At 38.8% G+C, this 14,099-nt stretch overlaps 1 protein-coding gene across 2 annotated transcripts in view; it reads left to right on the forward strand.

Annotated features, from left to right (window-relative positions):
- Window positions 1–14,099, forward strand: part of NALCN (sodium leak channel, non-selective) — a 222,673-nt gene that overhangs the window by 14,006 nt on the left and 194,568 nt on the right. The window lies entirely within an intron of this gene.

Here is a 14,099-nt window from a genome sequence, read left to right on the forward strand (position 1 = left end):
TATATTAATATTTAGAAAGTTACTAAAGTAAGATGATTCTGAGAAAATCTCATGGGTTGTATAAAGCCAAAGTAATCCTTTGTGAAGTGCTGTTTCTTGCTGCTATCTGTGCTCTCTTATTCAGAGATGTCAATTAAGAGAGTGAGGATGTGGACACAGGATTATGCATGGGGAATTACTGACCATCATAAATATTTGAATGGTGTGGGACAACCTGTACAACCTGTACATCATTTGCAAAGAAAAGGAAATATAGATATTAATGCAGAGAGAGAGAGAGGAGTGGCCAACAGTGTGACTTTTGTACAAGGCTTGATTTCTGAGCTTTTGAGTGTGCAAATACCAACTCCACTCATAGTCAACACCTAGGGGCTATGAAAGATGCTGCTGCATAGTCCATTGTCTTTAATGGATTGTTTACATTAGTGGGTTTGTGAGAAAAGGTTTTTGAGGCCTGCCCTTGTCCATATGGGGGACTTCAACTTGCCAGAAATTACCTGGGAGCATCACATATCTGGTACTACCTGGGTGAGAAGATTCTTAAAAAACCTGGATGACAACTTTATGGAACAGGTCCTAAGGAAGGTGACTCAGAAAGATGCCCTTCTTGATCTGCTGCTTGTCAACAGAATCTAACTTGTGAGTGGAATTCAGCAGCTGTCTTGGTGAGAGTTTAAAATCTCTGTTGACAGGAAAAGTGACAGCAAAGCCTCAGCTCTGGACATGAGGAGAGCAGACTTCAAGCTGCTCAGGGAATTAGTAGGAGAGGTCCCCTGGGAAAATGTTTTTGCAGGTGCTGGGGTCCATCAATGCTTGTCACTTTTTAATCATCTCCTAAGGGCACAGGACCAGGCAATTCCCAAATGTCAGAAGTCAAGCAAACGAGGCAGAAGGCTTGCTTGCCTGAACAGAAGTCTTCCCTTGGAAATAAGGTTAAAAAGAAAGATTTATGCCCTGTGGAAGCAAGTTCAGGTGACATGGGAAGATGGGAAAATGCTGCTTGCCCCTGTAGGGAGAAAATTCATGTGGCCGAAGCTCAAATGGAATTAAATCTGCCAAAACTGCAGGGGACAATAAAAAGAGCTTTTTCGAGTATATTAATGGCAGTGGGCAGTGTAAGAATAACATCAGGCCTTAACCAGGATGAAGATGGTTACCTCACAAACAGGGACATGGACAAGGCAGAGGTGTTCAACACATTCTTTACCTCTGTCTTCAACATGGATGACAGACCAAGGGGATCTCAGCCTCTGAACTGGAGGACCATGACTGCAAGAATGATCAACTCCTAGTCAACCCTGAAATTGTGCAGAATCTGCTGCTCTGGCTCTGTTGTACAAATCTATGGGGCCTGATGGGATACATCCAAGAATCCTCAAACAGCAGCTGATGTCACTGCAAAACCTCTCTTGACGATTTTTGAGTGGTCTTGGGAATTTGGAGATTTCACAGCTGGCTGGAAGCTGGGGAATGTTGTTCTGATTTTCAAGAAGGGCTAGAATGAGCACCCCAGAAACTAAAGGCCTGTCAGTCTCACTTGAGTGCCTGGTAAAGTTATGGGGAAAATTATTCTGGGAGGTATTGAAAAACAATGCCAGCACAGCTTCATGAGGGGAAAGTCCTCCTTATCAAATCTGATTTCCTTTTATGACAAGGTAACCCACCTAGTTGATCAAGGGAAGCCAGTGGATGTAATTTTTTGGATTTCAGTAAAGCTTTCAATATTTTCTCCCACAGGATCTTTCTGGACAAAATGTCCAGCACACAACTAGATAAACACATAATGGGATGGGTGGGCAACTGCCTAATGACACAAAGGGTTGTAGTGAATGGGGTGACATCAGACTGGTGACCTGTGAAAGGTGGGGTTCCACAGGGCTTCATCCTCAACCCTGTGCTCTTCAACATCTTCATAAATTACTTGGACACAGGACTGGAAAGGATATTGAGCAAGTTCACAGGCACTACAAAACTGGGAGGAGCTGTTGTCTCCCTCGAAGGCAGGGAGGTCCTGCAGAGAGACCTTGACAAATCAGAGGCCTGGAAAATCACCAACCACATGAAATTCAACAACGGAAACTGCTGGATTCTGTACCTGGGATTGGGCAGCCCTGGACGTAGACAGACTGGGGAATTAGATGCTGGAAGGCAGTGCCATGGAAAGGGACCTGGGGGCCCAGGGCTACAGAAAGTTGAATATGAGTCAGCAGTTTTGGGTGCCACAATGTAAGAAACATATTAAACTATTAGAGAATGTCCAAAGGAGGGCAGCAAAGATGGTGAAGGGCCTTGAGGGGAAGCCATATGAGGAGTGGCTGAGGGCACTTGGTCTGTTCAGTCTGAAGAAGAGGAGACTGAGGGGAGACCTCATTGCAGTCTACAACTTCTTCATGAGGGGAAGAGGAGGGACAGACACTGATCTCTCTGGTGACCAGTGACAGGACCCAAGGGAATGGCCTGAAGTTGTGTCACTTAGGTTGTATATTATCACCTAGAGGGTGGTTGGGCACTGGAACAGGCTCCCCAGGGAAGTGGTCACAGCACCAGCCTGACAGAGGTCAAGAAGTGTTTGGAAAATGCTCTTGGGCACATGGTGTGGCTCCTGGGGCTGTCCTGTACAGGGCTGGGAATTGGGCTCAGTGACACTATGGGTCCCTTCCAGCTCAGCTTATTCTGTGTTTCTGGAATGGGATAGAATAGAATAGAATAGAATAGAATTGAATAGAATTGAATAGAGCAGAATAGTTGGAAGGGACCACTGGAAGGGAACTACAACCATAATCTAGTCCAACTGCCTGACCAATTCAGGGCTGACCAAAACTTAAAGTGTTTCACTAAGTGCATTGTCCAAATGCCTGTTAAACAGAGGGTTTGGGCATCAACCACCTGTCTGGGAAATCTGTTCCAGTGTTTAACCACTGTCTTAATGGAAGTGCTTCCTAATTACCTGAAGTCTGAACTTCCCTGACACAGCTTTAAACCATTCCCACACATCTTGTCACAAAGTACCAGGGAAGTCAGCCTTTCATTCCCCACTTCCCCCCTTTAGGAAGATGTAGAGAGCAACAAGGTTATCCCTCAGCCTCCTTTTCTCTGAACTAAACAGACCTAGAATCCTTAGCTGCTCTGCACAGGATGAACTTACCTCCGATTGTCATATGATGAGCTTGTCTTTGAAGCATATCTGATGAGTCTGGGCACACTGAATTAACAGCTGTCTGGAGTTGGTCCCATTGCCTCAATTCATGTTATACATCTCTACTTAACAATACAAATTATTTCTTTTTTCACACTGACATTTAACTCTTAATTTATTAGATAAAAATACGGTAAAAGAGACATAGCCACTGTTACGTAAAGATAGTTTAAGTAGAAAATGGCTGTACTTATTATTTTAACAGTTGAGGTTTTGCATAAAACTTAATGTCTTGTAGCATTCAGTGAATATAGTTACACTGAAATAAAGTGCATTCTTTGGTGTCATTTGGGGAATCATAGAATAACTTAGATGTAAGGGACCTCCAGAGGTCATCTGGTCTGACCTGCTGCCCAAAGCAGGTCCAGTTAGATAATTTTGCCCATGGCTTGGGTTGTCCAGATGAATCTCAGACTCCTCCAAGGATGAAGATTCCACAAGCTCTCTAAACAGCCTATTTCAGTGCTTGACCTTATGCAAAAAATATTTATCCTAATGCTTAATCAAAATTTTCCATGTTTCTTTCAATGCTGTTCAGTGAATAATCCTTTTTACTGAAGTATTTGATTTATTATTTGAATTATTGATTCTAGGGAAAATACTAGTTTAATATTATGATTTTGGAAAGAGCATATTGATCCATGGGCTGCCAAAGATAGTGGCAAATGAAGTAAATAAGACAGTGTTTAGAAACTTATTAGCATTTATTAAAGATGTTTATATATGAAACATCTTTGTATAAGGCAATTTGTTACTGAAATGTCCTAAATTAAATGCATTCAAGACTTTTAATATGTATAGTATCAATGAATGCATTGCCGCATGGTTCTACTGAACTTTACTATGAATCAGTATTTCTGTAAACACTGTAGGAATTGAAATGCTAATAAACCTTTGCACCATGATTAATGCAAAATTATAGTCCAGCAAGAAACTAATTTATGGAGAAGTTAGGCACCATCCACTTAAGTCCCAATTAATAATAAGGTAGGTGTAGCTGAGCTAAGAAGATTTTGAAAATGTTAAGTCATGTCTAATTAACACCTTCTGAGGAAAAATGAAAAATATACTTCCTTTGGTTTCTAGAGGTTTTTAGGAAAGAAAAGTAGTTTCTGAAACCACTAGCATTTTGTCTGTAAAAAGTTTCCCCTTTTCTCTGTATGAACTAAGTGACAAAAGAACCAGTGCTTCCATCCAAGAGTTTTGTTACCCCAGAAGGAAAGTTAAACTGAAATGTTGCAGAGGTGTTGTGCTTTTATTACTCATGTTTCCTTCTTTGTTATTGTTGCTGTGCTAGTAAAATCTATTCAGAATTTGGGCTGCCCATGCAGCTATTGTCACTTGTCATGAACAAGTGAACTAAAGCTATTAATACATCTGTCTTTACTGTGAAACTTGTATCTGAAAAATTAAATTCAGGCTGTAATTTCTTACTGATTGAGATATCCTTAAAAACAATATTCTAGGACAGTCTGCCTAAAGTTGTCTGGCTGCATTGTATAAAACATATGTACAAGCAGTTAGACAATTTGCAGTGGTTTGTGAAGTTTTATATGAGACGGAGACAGAGAATTAGAGCAAGTCAGTTTGTTTCTTAGGACATATTCTTATGCTTGCATTCTGATCAATGATCTATATTGGATTTATAAAAGTCTATATTGAAGAATGATGGCTTGTGGTAGTAAATGTAATAAAAATGTAATAAAATTAGTGCATAGTTAAAGCTTATTGAATTCAATTTGACACTGGTATTATGATCTTTTCAGTCCAGAATTCCACTTCCTTTAATTGATCCTAGATTTGTTCACATGCTCTTTATTTCCCAGAATGTAAACAGAGTTCAGTGACTCTTTGGTTCTGATTCCTGTCATGTTCATGCTCCTTGGTCAGAGAGAGCTTTGCAAGAATTAGCTGCATCAAGGAAGTATTGTCTGTCAAATGAAAGCAGATCAATCTCCTTCACTTCATCATCAATACAATTTAAAGTGCTCTCCAAATTACATGCAGTTTATGTCTACTGCACATCTTACTGATTGATTGGCAGGCTTCTAAGAGCACCATGAAGTGACTGCTCCTTGAGTCTGTCAAAATAATTCATGAGTTAACCTGGAACTTAACTGACAAGTCTTATGGTCTCTCAGAATCAAAGCTCACACCAATGTGCCCACTCATATGTCAGTAAGGAACATGACTGTATGTGTTGACACAAGTCTGTTCATTGATTCAAGGAAAGTTTCCAAAATTATCTCCCCCTTGGAAAAGGAGATGGAGTGGAACTGGAGAAATCAAGGATAACTCTCAAGCCTAAAACAGATGTGATATTAGATGAGCATTGGACTTCTCAAAGAAAGAGGGCATCCTAACCTGTGACAAAAGGAATTTATTTCTTTTAATCGGTGGGATGAAAAAATTACCTTCTGCTATCTAATAATGCATCTTCTGAAGGTCATCTCACACGGGTATGGCTAAGGTAAGGATACCTTACTTTAAAGGTATCTTTTACCTTTATTAGAAGTATTTACTTTCAGCTTTCGTATGGGGAGATAGAGAAATATTCCAGGTAAATTGCTTGTATTAGACACAGTTGCACTGGTGGCATTTTATATAATAAAATAATCAAAGAGGAAAATGTGGCAAAAAACTGAGATACTCTCAGAAAGCTGTGTCTATGATATGAAAGAATTCACATCCACTATAGCAAAAAGGAACCAAGTAGCAGTTAACTAAGATGATAATTCAGCCTTTAGGAAATGAAAGATGAATAGATATTGTTTCATTCCATAGATATTGTGAGGGTATATGAAATTTTCTTCATTAGACTCCATCCTCATTATGGCTTCGAATCACAATCATGATGGTGTTAGAGAACCTGCACTGAAATGATGTTGTGAAAAAGAGGCATGGCTTATCCTACTCCTCTGTTAAGAGAGTTATATTTTTTTTAAAGTGGGTGTTCCTTCTGTCAGTTAAAAAAGCCTAGTTGACACTTAATGCTTAAAATGAGAATGCTTTTTAATATAGCACAAGCACTGCACTAAATTAAATAGAAATATCTTTTTTGTTCACTGTGCAGTTGTGACACATGTCAGCCAACAAAGGAGATTGCAAAAAGTCATATGTAATGGTCCTTAACATTTCCACCATTGTTAAATCAATTACACTCACAGCAAAACTTCTGTACTAACTGAAGCAGTTGTGAGTGGATTTGTCAGTCTTATTTCAGTGGCACTGTGTGCTCTTCACTGACTTCAGTGCTCCTGCAAGGGGCAGAACTGAATCGTTGCACCATTAGCTTTCAGCATTCTTGGTGAATTCAGGCAGGAGCTAAAATGAAGCTTCGTCTTCCACCAACACAGTCACAAGTAGATGGGAGCAGTTTCCTTTGCTTCTGTCTAGTACTATAGACAGCAGATTACTTAACTGAAGTCAGTGGCTTCCAGCATTTCAGGTGTTTCCAGGCAGCATTTGTCCTGTGCAGAAAACGTTTTCCTCATCATTTCCTCATCATTTTTCTGATAGGTGCTTTGGTTGGTGTAGTTGCTGTCTGTCTGCCCAAGAGGAGCAAATTGAGGATGGAGCTTGCGAAAAATAGATTTTTGGACTTAAAATAGGAAAAAAAAGTATTCATCAGCACTAATTTGAGGGACTGCAATGATCTGCAATTAGTTGTTTGTGTCTAAAGTAAACTCTCAAAAGATAATTTATCTGGTCTTTTTTTCCCATTGGTTGAAAGGGAAGTTTAAAGTACATAGGCTGTCACCTCACCTGTAGGTATCTCACAGTCAACCATTTCTCTAACTCATTATATATATATTGTCACTGGACAGGTAGGGACTATAGGAAGTGTACAAACAATGGGATGCTAAGTTCTTTTTTGACACTTATGGCATTAACTCATTTATGCTTAAATGAATTTCTTCCATAATCATCCTAAATCAGAAGTTTGTCTTGAGTTATCAATTACAGAACTGATGTTTACTGCACTTTATTACAAGTATCTGGTTTGCCTTCTTTTCAGTAGTTTTAATATTAAACATTCCCTCTCTTTGTCAAATAAGAATGGAGAAATTACAAAAGTAGTTTGATCTTTCTCATGAGTGATGGAAATATTAACAGGATTATGGTGAAACACTGTCAACTGGCTCACCAGCTTTTGATAACTTTGTCAAGGGTGTTTCTGTTGCATTGCAGACTGAAAATAGAAGATTGAAATTTTGAAATTAATTTCACTCCATGACTTTAGAAATGCTGTATACCCATAGTTTATAAATGAGCTAAGGATCAGGAAACTTTGTTCTTTTCAAAGGTCAGGTAGTAAAAGAGAATATGTGGCTCCTGTCATCCGGCAATAGCGTGCTCTGATGTGCTTATGATGTCTCTGCTGAAAGCTCAGTCTTGGGATGTGCAAGTCACAAGCAAGAGTGAGAACCTTGACCTTGAGGGCAGGGACATAACCAGTGGAATCAGTGGCAAGAATAAGAAAATTCTGGGATGCTTTGACTAAACGGGGGAAGGGAAAAACATTGACAGAGAAAACTACTTACCTGTGGTAGTAAAATGCTCACAGAGAAAACATAAAAAGGACTATTTGTCACAAGGTTTGTGTTTCTCTTTTATCCTATTTCTTGGGATTATAAAGTGAAAATTACTTACCCTTATGACAAATTGTTTTACAAATATAGATATGTATTAAAATACATTTATGCATAAATAATATATATACACATATATATTAAAAATTGAATTTTGTACTATGTAATAGTGTTGGAAACCTAGATGTGTAGTGCAGATCCTATGCTATTCTGTGTTGGCAAAGAATATGTTATTTCAAATTGTTCTAAAATGTAACTTGAAAAATACTAGAATATTTTGGTGTCGCAGCTGTGGTTGTTAGTTTTAAATATTATTTCATAGTAAAGATTATTTATATCTATTATTTGAATAAGACAGTCCAAAAAAGTTGATTCTTCTATCTCACCTTTTTTCTGTGTTTGTTGCCATTTTGCGAAGTGTCTATGTCCACCATAAGAACACCTGTTCCCTACAACAGCCTACTGGGATTGTGTTGCTAGTGAAATGCTCCAATGCTGTTTCCAGTCACAGGAAATTAAAGAAATTAAAACTGATTATCATGAGGAAAAGAAATTTGAAGTTGCCTGCAGCGCACTGCTAGTTGGGTGTTACTGCCTGTGGGCCAGGGAAGGTTAGGGACCATGGCACTGGAATATACGCACCTGTTTCTATGGTTACTTGTGTCTGGTTTTATTGGAGTGTTTATTACAGGAAAGTAATGACTCATATTACACAGTGGGGCTTTTTGCACCATTTTTGCATTAACGCATTACAAAATCAAAGGCATTTAAATTACTTGGTGAAAGTACATAAGCAGTATTTCTGAAATAAAAATGGTATTTTTTCTAACTGGCCAAGGGGTCATGGAAGTTTTTAGTGAGAAATTATTCTGGGGCATGGATTGAAGTATATGTCCATATAATACTTAGTGACTTAGCACGGTGATCAAAATTTAACCTAAAAGTTACTGAGAAAAACTATACAACGTACTGACTTTCATAATGTAGCTAGAAATTGCTCTTTCAATATACAGGCCAGTTAGATGAACAAAACTTTACTTTTTGGTAATATTATTTTTTTCCTCTCTAATAGCACTTTCAAGGATTACTTTCTTGTTTTTCTTCAAGAAAGTAGCTATTATTCAGCAATATTTTTAATGTATTATTTCATATCAGAGTAAAATGACACCCATACTAGGAAAGCAGTGAAACCAACATATTGGATAACACATTATGTTTTCAGGTAGCAAGAAAGAGAAATTTTTTCCCAATGTACCTTTCTGTGTTGAAACTTGCATTTTCAAGGAACTCTGCTATAATTAAAATTTTTTATTTTATTTTATGTCATTCCCATGTTGGCTTCTCTCTTAATTTGAGAGAATCAAACAAGACATGAAGATGAACAAATCTTAATGACATCCAAATCTGTGTTGACGGGAATAAGAATATTTCTGTGCAGCTGTATTTTCATGAAAATGATGAAATTTCTGTGGGATTTTTAAGGGAGTAAGCTGAATGTAAAATTGGATTTCAGAGTATTGTGTTCTCCACCACTAACATAAATATGGCTTTCTTAAAACTATACTAGGATTTTAGTTTCAATAAACTTTTCCTGGTCTCTGTAGTATGAAATGTATTCTTCAGCTTTTTCTAATGCTAATTACCAAATAATACAATTCTCTTTCTGGAAATTGCCTCCTTATATATTCAAACTCTCATCATTGTGTCTTTTTTTCTGTTGAATGAGACCTTTGAATGTCAACCATAAATCTGATTTTTGTCATGTCAGATGAGACTGTTTGCCTATCAAATCTCCCTGTTCAACCTCCGGGCTATATTTGATCCTTCAAAGTAAAAGCTTTCACCTTGAAACATTTGGATCCCAATCTGCCTGCTGTGTCCACCACCAACACTGGAGCTAGGGGAGGGCAGAATAATGCTGGACAAAACTCAGCAGTGTTTGTCTTACATCACCTCTGTGAGACTGCAGAGTACTTCCAAGCACGAGCAGATGTCCATGCATGTGGAACTAGATGTAGAACTGGAGTCAACCCCAAGAAACTGGCATTTGGAGATTGACTTAGATGCCCTCAACCAGGGAACAGTCTGGGTGGGAAGGAATGTGAAGAGATGGTCTGGACCAACCTCTTGCTCAAATCAGGGCTCAAAGTTGTTTAGTCAGGGTCCTATGAAGCTGAGTCTTAAATATTTCTAGCAAAAGACATACTTGCATTTCTCTGGGCAGTGTGATCGAATGTTTAACTGTTCTCACAGTGGAGATTTTTTCCTGTGCACTTCCTGGAAACAGTGAGTGGTGTTTCATGTAGGGGAATCCTATTAATCCTCCTCCTGATTGGCCATTCTTAGATTTGCTGAACCCTTAAGTCATGCAGGGGAGCTGAATCAGCTAGTAAGGCAGTACCTGGGGCACTGAATACAGATGGCAAATGAGCAGATGGAGAGGGAAATTAAATTCAGGCTTTCAGTGCAGTAACCCATAAAATCTCTGCAGAGCATGTTAGCCCCCAGCTACAATGCTAAGGTGGTGTATCAAGAAAGCAGCAGTGTAATACACCAGTGAAGCTCCCTTCCCCAGGGGTTTAGGATCCTCTACACCTTATTGCTTGTTTGTAGTGCTACACAAAGTAGCCCACAGGATGCTCTGAAGGGTGTGCCAGAGTTGTTGATGTGCTTTGTTTACCACTACCAGTGCATGCAGGATCCAGTGATCATCACAGAGTTCTTTCAGCTATCCCGTTTGTCAGAGAATGTGAGGAAGAGTGGGAGACTAAGGTTCTAATGAGAGACCCAACACTACAGGACTCCTTGCCAGATGATGGTAAATCTGATTATTCAGGGCAGGTACCATATTATTTCATTTATTTAGCTTTCAGACAGAGACAGCTGGAAAGAGGCAGGAGGGAAGGGTTGAGAGAACAGGTTGTATTCAGGGATGAAAGAGAAACAGAAATTCCTGAAGGCGAGCAGTGAGGCAGAGGAGGCTGTTCATTTGCAGAGATTTGCTGTTCATCCCAAGATGTTCCTGAGGTGTTAAGGGGCAAGCAGGGCAGAAATGACCTAGGGGATGTCTATGCTGTCATCTGTCTAAGCTGTCTACCTTACCACTGAGATACTGAAATTGCTTGAGAAAATTAGCAGATATAATCAATCTTCAATCACATTGCTTTATGCAATTTGGATGTTAATTTCATAGAGTATTTTGTTTTCAGCAAGGTTGATAATGAAATAAGTGTTTATTAAAGAATTGCAATCTGTCCAGCCTTCCCTTCTGGTATAAGTTAAACTGTAATGGCTCTCATGGAGTGACTGCCCCAGGTGTTCCTAGTTCTCTCTGTGGTTCACTCTGTATGTTGTACTGACTCACATTTTCAATGCATTAGGTCTTTTTTTTTTCCCTATGAACTTGTGTAATGATTGTTCGGGGCACCATATATTGGAAACAGGAGTTTTATCTTTAATGTGCTCAGCACAATTGAGAAAGTGTATCTTCTGCCATTTTGTTGTGCTTTGTTTTGGAGGAGTGGCAAATGATTCTAGATAGATGATTTTAAATGTTTAGATAGGCTGTAAATCATGTTGCTGGAGAAGCTTTCAGGACTTGCTGTGCACACCAAGAATGCACTATCCACTGTAGACAGTAGGAAGGCAGCAAATTCAATGACTTTAAGAGGTTTTGATTAGTCTCTGCACAAGGCTTCTTGTCTACAGTACTAATCCTTCATGTTCTGGAATAGTGCATTCAGAAAAAAATACTAAATGAAACTTCATCAATAACTCTCAGATTTCAGCAGACATGATGATAAAAGGGTGTGGGGTTAACACATTCTGATACTTCACCTCCTTTAGGTAAGATGTCATGAGAGGTATTTAAATGTAATTTATTCATATTCCTTTCCCAGTCTAAGAACAAGCTGCCATTGACCATGAGTGTGGTATTTCAGTCCAAAATTTTTTTTAACGTGAATGAAACTCACTGTTCATTGCTATTAATATATAAGTTCTAGCCTGCGTTTAGCCAGAATTAGATTTTTCATGGAAGTAGCACATATATTCTGATTTTTGCATTAAGCAGAATGTGGTCTGGCCTTAAAAATGCTTCCAACAGCAACTAAAATCCAAAATATCAACACACAGTATATAAGCATTAAAGATTCCCCACCACATCCACTGCCAGACAAATGACAAACATTAATAGGTTTTAGCCAAAGCCTCTCTACATGCAGAGTGGAAAGGGCCAGGACCTCCCCTAAAAGGATAGTTTCTTCAGATGTAATCCAGGTGCCCTGAGTTTCTGTGGGTGATGCACTGAAAGCCTCCCTTAATGGCAGGGGTAGAGGTGGAAGCAGGCCTGGTGTGACAGTGAGAGAAGTGAGGTGGTGCAGCAGCCTAACTGGTGAGAAGACTGGAAAGGGTCATGACATCTTCCTTTGTAAGGAGAAAACAGGAAAGCTGATTCAATCATACCACACCTATTGTGGAGAGAAAAAGCAGTTTCTAAAAAAAGATTTGGCTTTCAGTGAGAACTTGGTGGGTTATTCAGAGGAGGGTGAATACAGAAACTCCTGCACAGGTTCGTGCTCAGATCTGTACAGCACAACTCAGGGAAGACCTTTTGTTTAGACAAAGAGTGCTTAAGAGAAGAAAAGTAATTTTCAGGGAGTTCTTCAGCGAGAGAAAGACCAATCAGCATTTTTGTTCAGAGCCACAATTGAGGGACTCAAGTTGAATGTTGATAACAAATCTCATTGGAGATTTGTTCCAGAGTAAGAGATTTAGAGTGTGAATAGCTGATCTCTGTAGAGAAATAACGTTTCTGCTTCACAGGTGCTGAACATAATCACTAAATAGCTGAGTTCTCTCAACCCTGAGTATAGAGTTACTGATTAGCTCAAAGTTTACCTAAGGAACTAAGTCTACTTTCTTCAGGAAGAACACACTAAAAATATGATGCAAAAGTTTCTCTTCTGTTGCTTCCCTGATTTGCAGTCCTCCTCCTCTTAATTCTGGAATCAAGAATTTTAACATCCTTATGTGGTAGAAAATCCTGGCCTGAAAATAGGGCCGAAGTTCTCTGTCCTTTATTTCTGATTTGAAAATCACTTACTGAATTTTCCTGATAATCCTAACAGTTCACTTCTACCCTAAAGAATTTTTGCAACAGAATTAAATTTTTAAAAGTTATTTTGTCTCTATTTATCCAGTATATCATGCTGTCACCTACTGCAAGGAATGGTAAATAATTTTTAAGAAAATGCTTCACTGAAAATATTAGATTAAAACAAAACATCTTGTCTGTGCCTTTAAAAATGAATCACAGTGCTGAGACACTTAAAAACAAATATTGAAATAACCATAACTGAGATAAGGAAAAATGCTTATAAAACCAGGAATCAGATATTAGGCCAAAGTCCAATGACGGTTTCAAGATTCTTGAGGCATGACAATAATTTTTCCCCAATTACATCTTTGAAAAGTGCATGTCAAACGTTGTCATTTGTACCTGAAAGATCACTTAACAGAAAAGGAGCCGAAGACTATATAAGGCAGGGAAGGCTACATTAAATCTGTTGTGAGAAACTTAATTTGAAAAGGAATGATTTTGTGCCCTGAGGTGCACTGTCATTGTGTCTGCACATTTCTATGTGAATGGGATATCCGCTTTCCTTAGGCATATTTTGTATAGTCTCCCTTTCAAGAAGCTTCATCTCTCTGTGTGCATTTGTTCCCCAACTTCCTCTGTGCTCCATGAGGTACACAAAACTATCTAACACTCAGCTGTAATATGTCTAATAAATGTAGATTTTTTTCTGTTCATTGTTTGAAGTGTCAGGCATTAGGAGCCCAACAAGGAAGTGTTTTTATGGCTTGCAATAGAGGGCCTGGGTTGCCTCTTGTCAGGAATGGTGTAAAACGTAAGGATATTGAAGCATGCAAACTGGAACAGACACTCAGAATAGTGTAGTATAGAGGAATCTGAGCTTGGATGCACATTCTCTATGCTGCCTTTTAGGGGTGATGTCTGGATTGGACTGTCACCAAAGCCATGCTCAGATGTTGTTGCAGTGGCTACTATCAAGTGGTTTTGAAATAGCAGGGCTTCTCCAGAGCATGGAAAATGATTGAAAACTTGTGAAAGAATAAATTTAAAATGATACTGATTTAATTGAAGCTGTTCAACAGTCTTGAAATTATTGAATGGCACAATACTAGATTGCTAGCATTTTCCACTTGTCTTCCTGTGTTAAGTATTTTGTAGCAGGCAGTACAATGGAAAAGTAAGTCCAGTGTTCATTTTTTGTGTGCTTTTTGAT

The sequence above is a fragment of the Lichenostomus cassidix genome, chromosome 1 (assembly GCF_008360975.1).
Source record: "Lichenostomus cassidix isolate B80296 chromosome 1, HeHo_3.0, whole genome shotgun sequence".
Classification (NCBI taxonomy): Eukaryota; Metazoa; Chordata; class Aves; order Passeriformes; family Meliphagidae; genus Lichenostomus; species Lichenostomus cassidix.